Source organism: Emydura macquarii, unplaced genomic scaffold (genome assembly GCF_026122565.2).
Source record: "Emydura macquarii macquarii isolate MOO-44397 ecotype Brisbane River unplaced genomic scaffold, CSIRO-AGI_Emac_v2 contig_480, whole genome shotgun sequence".
In the NCBI taxonomy this organism is placed as follows: domain Eukaryota; kingdom Metazoa; phylum Chordata; order Testudines; family Chelidae; genus Emydura; species Emydura macquarii.
In genome coordinates, this window is record NW_027130617.1 from 14,767,073 (window position 1) to 14,779,602 (window position 12,530).

The 12,530-nt window shown below is 39.2% G+C and overlaps 1 long non-coding RNA gene across 1 annotated transcript in view; it reads left to right on the top strand.

Moving 5' to 3' along the window:
- LOC137146922 (uncharacterized) overlaps positions 1-4,116 on the top strand; it is a 440,062-nt gene extending 435,946 nt beyond the window's left edge. The window contains exon 5 of the long non-coding RNA XR_010918085.1: positions 3,980-4,116. This is a non-coding gene — a long non-coding RNA (uncharacterized lncRNA). The remainder of the gene's footprint in view (positions 1-3,979) is intronic.
- The last annotated feature ends 8,414 nt before the right edge of the window (positions 4,117-12,530 follow it).

Here is a 12,530-nt window from a genome sequence, read left to right on the forward strand (position 1 = left end):
TAATATTCCAGTCTTTCTTTGTATTAGCAATACCTCCCAACTTTGTATCATCCGCAAACTTTATTAGCACACTCCCACTTTTTGTGCCAAGGTCAGTAATAAAAAGGTTAAATCAGATCAGTCCCAAGACCAATCCCTGAGGAACTCCACTAGTAACCTCCCTCCAGCCTGACAGTTCACCTTTCAGTATGACTTATTGTAATCTCCCCTTTAATCAGTTCCTTATACACCTTCCAATTTTCATATTAATCCCCATCTTTTCCAATTTAACTAATAATTCCCCATGTGGAACCTTATCAAATGCCTTACTGAAATCTTGGTAAATTAGATCCACTGCATTCCCTTTGTCTAAAAAAATTATCTTCTCAAAAAAAGGAGATCAAGCTGGTCTGGCATGATCTACCTTTTGTAAAGCCATGTTGTATTTTGTCCCAATTGTCATTAACCTTGATGTCCTTAACTACTTCCTCTTTCAAAAATTTTTCCAACACCTTGCGTACTACTGAGGTCAAACTAACAGGCCTGTAATTACCCGGATTGCTTTTTTTTTTTTTTTTTCCATTTCTTAAAAATAGGAACTATGTTAGCAATTCTCCAGTCATATTGTACAATCCCCAAGTTTACAGATTCCTTAAAAATCCTTGCTAATGGGCTTGCAATTTCACGTGCCAGTTCCTTTAATATCCTTGGATAGAGATTATCCGGGCCTCCGATTTAGTCCCATTAAGCAGTTTGAGTTTGGCTTCTACCTCTGATGTGGAAATTTCTACCTCCATATCCTCAAATCCATTAGTCCCTCTGCCACTATCTCTAAATTCTTCATTAGCCTCATTAAAAACTGAGGCAAAGTATTTGTTTTGATATTGGGCCACGTCTAGATTATCTTTCTTTGTTTTCTTCCTGTTTATATGGCTATAGAACCTTTTACTATTGGTTTTAATTCCCTTTGCAAGATCCAACTCTACTTGGCTTTTGGCATTTCTCTCTTTTCTCTACATGTTCTGACCTCCAAGAGGTAGCTTTCTTTGATTCTTCCCATCTTCCACTCCTTATAGGCTTTCTGCTTTCTCTTAATCACATGTCTGAGATGCTTGCTCATCCAGCTTGGTCTACAACCCTTGCCTATGAATTTTCCCCTTTCCTTGGGATGCAGGCTTTAGATAGTTCCTGCAACTTTGACTTGAAGTAATTCTAGGCCTCCTCTGCCCTTAGATCCATGAATTCTTCAGTCCAGTCCACTTCCCTAACCAATTCCCTTAATTTATTAAAGTTAGCCTTTTTGAAATCAAAGACCCTAGTCACAGATCTATTTTTTGTTTATTCTTCCATTTAGTTTGAACTGAATTAGTTGCTGAACCAACAAGAGAGGATACCATTTTAGATTTGGTATTGGTGAGTTGTGAGGATTTCGTAGAAAACTGGTTGTAGGGGACAACCTTGGTTCGAGCAATCATGAACTATCTGATGAAGGAATCTGTCAGCTATCACATCCAGGAAAATCTGAGCCCTATTATTATTACTAGCACTAATCTTCCAGACTATATCTGGGAAATAAAAATCTCCCATAATCACATAGTTCCCAGTAGTATTTACTGCATTAAAAACATTAAGGAGGTCTCTCTCCATATCCAAATCGGATCCCGGTGGTTTGTAGCATACCCTAAGCACTATCCCAGGGGAAGCTCTAGCAGTTTTCTTTCCCAATGTGATTTTTGCCCAGACAGACTCTGTCTTATCCATTGCATCACTTCTAATTTCTTTACAGCCACTCAAGCTCTCCCCTCAGTGCTATGCCAGCCCTAACTTCACCTTGCAGGTTAATAATGGATGGACCCCAGTCCCCGACTCCCTTTGAATCATTCCCCTGTGATATCCAGCCCCTGACATTGGCTACTCACAGAAATTCCAGATCCTTTGCCCCCAAAGGTACAGTGCACCTAAGTTTACCAGTTTTACCTTAAACAACCATTCATGTAAACCACACAGCACTTATGAGTATTTATAATAAAACAAAAATAGGTTTATTTAAGAAAGAATAAAGGTTTAAATAGAAACAAATGGTTACAATGGTTACAAAACAAAATCATAAAACGTGAACCTGGGTCTAAACTTTATTAATATCTGTAGTTACCTCTTCTATATATTAAAGTAGATTTCCACCCCAAAGTTCAGTCTATTGCAGAATTTGCTGGTTTCACAAGAACCAGGATCCAAACATTCATGAAAACAACCTTGCTCCACCCAGAAGCTTCACTCCACATACACATGCTGGAGCCCTGAGCTATTCGTCAGGCCTGTTATATGTTCTTACAGATAACAACACTGCCATGTTTTATCTAAACAGACAAGGAGGTGCAAGATCATCTCAACTATACCAGGAGGTTATCTTAAAAGGAATCTATGCATAATGACAATGTTTCCCTGAAGGCCTTTCACCTTCCAGGGTGAGAAACACATTTGTGGATGCCAGAATCTCTTGGCAGTGACTTCTTAGACCAATGCAAATGGCTAATCAGGAAGGATATTCTTCAGATTTTCCACTGCTGGAGGTACCTAGCAATAGATTTGTCAGCAACCAACCTGAAGAACAAGTGGAAGAGATTTTGTTCTAGGGCGGGCTGCAACTTGGACTCCACCACAGATGCCTTCTTTCTTCCTTGGTCCCATCTTCTATAAGAATTCCCTCCAGTTCCTCTCATTCTGAAGGAATTCAGGAAACTGAAAGATACAGAGCGACATTAATCTTATTGCATCAGCATGGCCAAGACAGTATTGGTACATGGATCTACATCAGGTCTCAGGCTGGTCTCAATAACTTTACCACTAGTTAAGGATCTCTTGTCCCAGAACCAAGGCAAGTGTCTACATCCAAACCTCCAATCTTTCCACCTCATTCCATGCACAGCGTGTGGTTGAATTCACATCGGACATTTTGCTCCCAAGAGGCTAAGACAATCTTGATGAACAGAAGAAGAGAATCCACTAAAGCCACAAATGCAGCAAAATGCAGTCTCATCACTTATCACCCCACCACACAGAGGTTACACATGTGCTGGACTATCTGTTGCACCTTAAATCCTCAGGCCTTTCAATTAGTTCTGTGAGAATCTGCCTGGCTTCCATTTCTGTGCTGCATCAGTCAAGAGATGGGTTTTTCCATTTTTTCCCTCTCTCTCTCTCATTTCCCAACTTGTGAAAGGGCTATTCATTGTTTACCCTTCTGTGTCTGATCCTATACCTGTATGGGACCTGAATTTAGACCTCTCCAAACTCCTAGGACCACCCCCATTGAACCGATGGCTACAACCTTACTACTTTCATTATCTATGAAGACAGCATTTCTGATGGCAAGGAGGGTTTCAGAAGTTCAGTCTCTCCTGGCTGACCCTCCTTTCATGGTCTTCCATAAAGATAAGGTTTCCCTTAGGCCATACTTAAGTTTATGCCAAAAGTAGTGTCAACTTTTCATCTGAACCAAACTATTTATTTGCCAACATTTTTCCTGAAACCCCATTCTTCTAAAGCTGAAAGAAACGCTTCATGCTTTGGACATTTGTAGAATACATGTTTGTGTGTTCTCTCTGGATTGCACTAAGTCAGGACCTCCCAGGCTTTTTTGTAGCCTATGCTAAGAGAATTAAAAAATCAATCAATGTCAGCTTGGCAAATGTAACATTGGATTTCCAGATGTGAAAGTGTTAATTGAGAGAGCTCCTCCGGATGATGTCAGTCCCAGAGAGGGGGATGTTTATTAAGTATAAAATGGATTGGCATTCACATACGGTCTTGATGAAGGTAGATTGAACCAAAAAACTGGTATGTCCACTTCCCAAAGATGATTATTTTAGAAAACGACAACAAGGTTTTGGTGAATTTTAATGGTGGTTTTAAAAGTGAGCCACAGTGGAGTCAGCATTTTCATATAACTTTGTATATGATCATGATGTCTTGTACAACTGTTTTTGTTGTTTTTTTTCAGGCTATGACATGTGAAGAATATAGATCCTGTGGAGCAGAAGTTTGTTTTTGGTTTTAATTCTTAACTCAAGCCTTCTTGTAAAACACAGTGAAATGCAGCAGAGCCTTAACTTCAGCTTTAACAAAAATGTTTGGTGAATTTTGAATAGTCATGATTTAAGGTTGGGGAAGAAAAGAAGACTGGGGAGGAGGATATCTCTTTCTCTTGATTCTTCTGCTCTCTTCCCTTCATACCTACAAGAAGAAACCCATTCTCTCATGTATTCATGCCCTACACCCACAACCCCACTCTCTGTCTGATTGAGAATGCCCAGTGACAAATTACAGGAGGGTTGCTGGCCAAGGAAGGTGCCACAAAAGCATAACTGACTTCTTCAGGCTTCAAAGAGCTTCAGATATAAGTCTATCCTTCTCCCTCCCCATTCCAGTCCTCGATGTCATGGTGTCAAGCAGAAGGAGAGACTGGTAGGTGAGGCTGTGAGTCTCAGAAACACCAGCTCTATTCCTTCAATAGCATCTCTGTCTGGGGAACTGCCAGTAGTTTGCCAGCAGGGTATCCTTGTCTTACACCTCATATGAAGTTTCACACCAGAAAGGCTGGTGGGAAAGTGTACAATAGCTTCCAGAGACATTTCTCTGTGGGGAGAAAATACCGCCCTTGGGGGCCAATAAGGGAGCAGAGAGACATGGAAGGGGAGCACATCTGAGATAATCCCCCTGTGATTGCTTTCTCTAAAATCATTCCCCACCAAATAATAGCCCCTGGCTCCCTGGGGCTCAGCCTCCTTTCACCCATTCTTTCCAGTCTGGGAAATATCCTCTTGTTCATGAGACTGAGACTCCCTGCAGATGAACTACAGGAGGTTTGCTTGCAGGAAAAGCAGCTGCAAGAGCAGAGCTGGTTCCTCAGCTGAGGTATTAACAGGTATCTGTCTCCCCTTATTTATGTGCTATTTAAACATTTTATAAAACTAATATGCAAACATTTCTTAAGTGAATATGTTTATATTCTAAGCATATACAGGTTCAGATGTGGTGTTAAAAATGTTCTATGCAAAGGGCCCAATAGTGGGAGGGTCTGATGACCAGCTGGCCTAGTGGCCAGGTTGTGACCTTCCTGTTTTTGACAGCCTATTCATCCCAGAGGGGACCCCAGCAGCAGCTTCAATCTCCCTTGTGTGCTCCAAATTGCTCCACCAGAGGTTCTGTTACTACAAAGGAGTGGCAGGGGAGTTGGCAAGGTAGATGGACCCAGGCACTCCCACTGGGGCCCTAGGTGTTTATTAGTGTCCATCCCAGTTAATGAGCTACCCCAAATTAGGCTTTCCCCTTGGTCACTTCCTGCCAGTCTGGAACACCTCAATTTGGGGCATGGTTGGTGACTTATCAATCTCTCCTTGGCTTCTTAGGGTATGTCTCCAGTACACTAAGAGACCCATAGCAAGGTCACGGCTGGCACACGTCAGCTGGCTGAGGCTCACAGAGCTCAGGCTGCAGGCCCAAAAATTGCAGTGTAGATGTTTGGGCTCAGGCTGAAGCCCAGATTCTGAGACCCTGCAAAGAAAAAAGGTCTCAAAACCAATGCTCCAGCCCAAGCCTGAATGTCTACACTGTAATTTTTAGCCTCACGGCCTAAGCCTGAGTCAATTGACCTGGGTTCTAAGACTCAGTGCTGCAGAATTGTTAATGCACTATGGCTGTACCCTTTAGTGACCTGTTCAGTCAATCTCTCTTAGGGCTTTCAACTTCCAAAGAAGGGGAGAGGATTATTCAAGTCCCTCCTGCTAAAGCAGCCTTCACAAAGCCATTGCCACTCCTAGCACAACTCTCAGCGTTCTCCTTGCTTCCTGGTGCCACATGCAGCTCATTCCCTGCTTTTTCTGTCCGTTTAAACTGTTCCTTTTCTGAAAAAATGCCCTGCACCTGTTGAGGGGTGAGGCCTGCCTACCCCAGTATTGCTTTATTCCAGCCCTGGGTCAGTGAGGGGCCTGTAGATCCCATCATAGGCCTCAAAACAGCTGTAGCCTGAGACGTGTGAATCCAGATTTCCTCCTAAACCACAGTACCCAGATGATGAACTTGCATAGTTTTTTATGACATGAGCAAATAAATTTAAAATAAAGAGATAGTTATTGCTAACCTGTGCAATAGTTGCATATTTTATTAGAGTATTTGACTGAGGCAGCAAGAAATGGTATGTCTTCTCTTTGTTTTGCTGTATCCAGGAATGTTGCTCTACTTAAACTTACAGTTATGGGGGTTTTCTTGTTACCTCTGAAATGTTTTACTGTAGGCTCTTTTTTCTGAAGTTATATACTGTTTTTATATTAACTGTCTTTATGGATATCGTCTTGTGAAGATAGGAGGGGAGGATCCTCAAGTGTGTCTCTGGCTTATTCATCTCCTGTCTTAACTCGGATCTCCTTTTTGCCATTCTGTTTTAATATTATGTCCCTATCCTCAGTCCCAAGCTCTCTCTCCATAGCATTTCACAATGCTTTACTTTGCACGTCCTGTCTTTTATTACCTGTGCACCATGTAGCCTGTGGCCACTGCTACTGAACCTAGATTTTAACTATGCCAAATTGCTTGTCCATGCTGTGCATCTTGACTACTCTATGGTCTTTTGGAGTCACTTGTATTCATAATTCAGCCTGTTCAGAATGTTGCTTGTATATGCAAACACATCATTGCTATCCTGAAAGACATCTCAGCTTTCTCATCCTCTTCCAGAGCCAGTGACTAAAAAAAACGTTGCCTAAGTCTTAAAGTGGTCTTCACAGTCTCATTATCCATCTTTCCACTTCACTGGTTTCAATCCATATTTGTAGTACCATGCCATTTCTCCTGCAGCGTATTTTAGCTCAATTCCCCCCTCCACATTGTCCTCAACTGGAAGTCAATCCTTAACTTCCATTCCTCCAGCTTCCTGGAAAAGCCTCCTCCCTTCCACATCCCAGATTTTCCGTCCCGTTTTAAAATGCAGCTAAAATCTCATCTTTACACTTCCTGCAAGTATTAAGCTGTCAACTATGTTCCCTAATTTACTGTCCCCATGTACTCTGTGATGAAAACAAGTTAATTCAGCATTTAGAAACCCTTAAATTAGTTAGATTCAGACTTCAAGTTCCAAAAGCAAGCAAAGGTATTTTTTATCTTTCCCAAAGCCATTTTGCCCAATTCTTAATAAGTTTTTCCAAAATGGGCATATTTAAAATAATGACAAGGCAGAAAAAATATTTTTAAAAAATCCTTCTTAAGCTTCACTCCCTGGCTACAGCTCTCATATGTTCAGCTCTTTCTAATGCAGCCAATTCGCTCACGCCCTGTGCCCAAGATTCCATGCCATTAGATTTCCAGTCATGTCCAACATTTTTTTATTTGGAACTGTTACTGCAAAGGGCAACCATCTTTATTGTCACCTTTATTCCTGTGCAACTGAAATTTGCATAGGTGCAGCCCTCTGAAAAGGCTGACATAAAAGGGTTGGTTTCAGTGAGGAGAGCAGGGAATTGCAGAAATTGTGCACCTTATGTTGAGTGTGCAGTGCACACTCTATATCGAAAATGTATGCCTAACGTAGCTGACAACGCATATGCTTTCCCTGTTTAAGTTGCAAACACACTAACATCAAGGTCACTTGCTCCATTTGATGGGAGGGGAAAAAGCACTATATAAAATATGGATAAAGTGTCAGTCAAAGCTGGTTTTACAGTATACACTATGGTATTGAGTCATATTGCTTTTTATTTTTAAGCACAGCTAGATGTGGTGGTTTGGCAGCAGTGTTTTTACATAGACAGCGCCTTCAAATTCTTTTCATAGCAAGAGTGGAAATCCTGCCAGGTAAAGAAAAAATGTTATTGAAAACCTTTCTCCCCTTATAGGCCATTTTGACAGGAAATCTTTGAGAGGCAGCAGCAATGAAGTGCCCAGAGATTTCATCTGTCTTCTCTTGCTTCAGGAAATGCTGAGCACAGGCTCTCCTATTAGGCAAAATACACAAAGTACCAAATCCCCTTAACAATCATCTTTGGTCTACTCTTAGGTTGACAGCTTTCTGTGTCCTAGCCTGTCAAACAGGGCCTGTAACTGAGACTCGTATTACTGGGACCAGTGTGAAAGTTTTTGACAGTACTTTGAGAAAAAAAATCATATTGTCAGTGTTTACAAGTTATCTGGTGCAATCAATTTTGCATGGCTAATCAGAATAAAATCTACCGTGCCAAAAATGTTAATTTGCAATTCTTTTTCTTTTGCTCTATGGTCTTGACATAAAGTTCCTGTTTGAAAGCATTGTCTGTCATTCTGTGTAATTGGTTGAAATTTAGCAATTATTAGCTTCTGCGTTATAATATCCAATAGTAGTTTTTTGTTTTCTGACAGGTGCCAAATCTAAATTTTAAATAATCTTTCAGGAATCAAAATGACAGCTTGCAGTAATTCGGCAGGTGTCTAAACAGATGTACTTCCAAAAATAATTAGACAAAATGTGTACAGATTGCAGGAAATATGAAAAAAATTGACATAGAATTTTCATGAGTAGACATTCTTTGTGTATGTGTTTGTTGGGGTTTTTGTTACTTTAAAACTATTAGTTATTAAGCAACTCTCATATACTCACAGGATGATGAATGCATATAAAATTTAGAAAAAGCCAAGCCTGTCTTTGATGATATTTTTAAAAAGAGCTAATATCATAGGTGTCTCAGGCAAGTAAGATCTGTGCAGTCCTAGAATTTTGTATAAATATTCTAACATCTAAACAAGAAACACAGTAAATACAAGTATGTAAGAAACAATCAAAAGCTTAGATACTATCCTCACACTATGAGACATTGGTCTGACTCCACTGACTTTGCTAGACTTTCAATTATACACTGTTAGAATTGAGAACTGAATTAGACACAAAATATGTACATTTATTTTACATTCGGTGTATATATTTCTGTATGGAAAGGGAGGAAAGGAAAGCAGGAAAAGATGGTTTTCAAAATCTTTTGACCTGAATTGGGAATATTCTGTTTCCTATGATTTTGTACACAAAAAGTTCTTTTCCCACACTAACTTTGGGCATTAAATGCTACCTCCCATCTAATCTAATATTTTATTTCACAGCTCAGCATAGCAAAAGCAGAATGGCATGGATGATGGAAAACTGGAAAGTGAGTTAACAAAACCGGAGACTAAGGAATGTTAAGAATCATGCAAAACAAGACAGGTGTCTGACTAAATTTCTTAACCTCTTTTTTCCCACTGTAACCTTATATCAATCAGCTCTTTAAAATAGAAATCATAATGAGTTTCTGTTCATTTAAATATGCTATATATTGGTATTTTGAGTAACATGCTACTGAATGTTAGCACATGAAGTACATCCTGCTTGCCTTACTCCTACTTTTGTCTTCAGGACTATTAGTTAATTAAGGTGAGCATGCATCAACTTTTTTTAACTTATGTATTTAGGATTTTTAACAAGTTTACTAATCTTTGCACTGTAAATACCAGAAACAAAACAGTCATTACAACAATTAGCTTTTGTTTAAAGAGACATTGTACAGAATATAGATCATTAGATCTATCATTAGTCATTAGATCTTTCTATTTAACAGGATGTTGTCATATTACAGAGTGAGCATCATTATAGTACCTAAATCTCCTCTACTGATTTGCTATATCTGTGCATAAGTCACATTACTATTCACCTAACAAGGGTATCAGGAAGTTATGAGGCTTGCATTCAGATACAAAATATTTGCAAATAAACATCACAAAAGAAACTTATTTAAGAAATAAATGAAGATTTACACCATTGAGAGGAAAGAAAATGTAACCAACATCTTCTGTAAAAACATTTTCCAACCATAATGTTTTTCTTAGTTTGAAAATTTAAAACTTTAGTGTGCAAATAAAAGAAATTACTTTTGATAAGAAAATTCTTTAGCATCTTTTGAGTAGTAAGTTGAAACGTGAGGCTTTTTTTCTGTGAAGGGAGGAGAGTAAAGGAAAGTTCACTTTTAAAGCTTAGTTTAATGGCTTCTGATAAAGCTCCTTGCTATCATCCTTTTTGATCCTGAACAAAGAACGCTTTTACGTACTTTAAAGTGAGGACTTTTTCTAAGACAAAGTTTGTTTTTTCAAGGTGAGATTATATCTGTACCAACTGGTATCTTATATAAGAGATCTGTCTTGTTCTTTGATAAAGACTCTTATGGTTTGTCTGCCTATTGACCAAAATGGTCCTTGAATTTGTGACCTGCCATTTGCAGTACATTTACAACTTGCAGCTAAAGACTTTTATTAAATATTTTATATGAAACACAGTAACCAATGTTTATATTCATTTTTCAAAACCTAGCATAAAAGAAAAGACCACAGACAGTTAAAACAATACAGAAATTATAAAAGCTGCCTTTTAGAGTCTGTGTAAACACACTTGGGTTCAGTAAACATATTTTCATGGACAAAACGGTGTTATCTCCCCAGGCATTTGGCCTGTCCCTGGGTAACAGGAAGCAAAAATTTATTGGAATTTTTTTTAAATTAGCCTGAACATCTCATTTAATAAAAGATGCAACCAAAAATATAAGCATGTAAGTTACTGTATTCTCCAAACATCATGGGTATAAAAAAAGTTGTGAGTATCTTTTAAATTCATTAAAGACACAGGCAAGATTGTAATGACATAAAATTATAAGAATAAGTTATAATAATTTTATTGATAATTTTGCATCATTCAGGTTTGCCTCCTACAGGTATAAAAAAAAAATCACATGGCAGGTTACATCATTCTGAATTTAGTTGAATCATTCTTGGTCCAGTGAATTCCATGAGCTTTGGATCAAAATGGATTGTCATCCCTGTGACATTAAATGGCTCTTCACAGCAGCTAAGAACAAGTATTGCAAACAGAATGTATTTAATACAGAATCTTTCTTTTCCTCTCAATCTGATTATAATTAATTTGGCTAAATTGACAGTAAATGTCAGATCCTCCATTAGTGCCGTCCAGGAAGTTCTTTATCAGCATTGTGTTCTTTTTGTGATAGTCTCTCTTGCTGTGATTCAAAAATATACCTAGCTCTTTTGCTGAAAATGTAAGAGTTTTTTCACCAATATCTTTGACTTTTGTGAACCACAACCCCTCCACGGGCCATAGTACTTACAGAAAACTCTCTTCTGTACCTTGAGGTAAGCTGTCTCATCAGACCTTCTGAAGATTCTCATGCTGAAGATACAATTTTGATGCATTGAGGCATTCCATGCACGTTATCTGGTGTCCAGAACTGAACCTATGGTGTAGCAGAGTCTACAGATGCCAGTTGCTCTCAGCTGCTGCTAATATGAACAGTGGAAACAGTAGTGCTCTGAGTACTACTGTAATTCTTTTATCTGCAAACGTCTTCCCAGCTTTTGCCACTCCTTCCTCCACACCAACCAGCTCTCTATTCCTCCTCGCATTATCCCACTCTCAATACAGTGGCTTCCCTTCCCTGGTTGAGAGGGCCTAGCATCATAAAATGTCCTTTGACTCAAGTGCTGATGGGACGGGTTTGTCCATGAGTGTAAGTGCTGGTGCGGGCACAGGTGTACATGGGGTGAGGAGCTGTCCATTTCTGGCAATTTTCAGTACCCACCCCATGTAACACTGAAACAAACATGCACAAATGAAGGACTCACCCACCCCGTAATGCATTATGTAATTTTTGGGTAGCCTCAGAGAAACAGAGAGCTGAATTATTGAAGATGGAGGAAATCCTGGAATAGGTATAGGATGAGGTGTCAACAGTGCAGAAGCAGTTGAAGATAGGATAACCCAAGAGGATAATTCATATGTTTAAGATATCAGTACAGACAGCTTGTCTGGTGGTTTGGATGACAGAGCAGGCTTGACAGGCAGCCTATTTGTGAAGTTCAGTGTTGCCTGTCTTAATCATTTTTTAGGGGAAGGTGACATTTGCTGCAGGTGATGAGAACTGAAGCAAAAGAATTAAGAGTTAAGAGTTAAAAAAACTGCTAGTGTAGATAAAATCTTCAATTTTCTATTGGGGGAAAAAACCCTGATATTATTTGGCAGTGTTCTTTTTAAAATAAAAAATCCTACCAGAAACCTATAAAGTTTTTCCTTTTAAAGACAAACAAAAGCTTAAATGAGTGAAAGGAAAGTACATTTTCTCATACAACTTGTCAACGTTTCAGAAAGGAAAATAACGAGGACTCACAGCACCCCTTAACTTTAACTGGAATTGTGCATGTTCATTACCTCAAAAAAACAAAACAAAACCCAGACCCATAATGTCCAAATGGAATGGGGCCTGGGACAGAACTGGCACTCTCCACTCCACTTTTGCCCCTGCTCTCCCAGGTTCTGTTATGTTTGTGCAGCTTCTTGGTCCTTTTCCATTTCTTTCATAGCCCCCAATCTCTTTTGCTCCTGTAGCCCATAAGGCTAGCTTGCCTTTATTATATTCACTACTTTCCATTATATTCAGCAGTAATGCAAGGAACCTACAGGCCTGTATACTGTAATACATTCACTTAAGCAAGTTAGC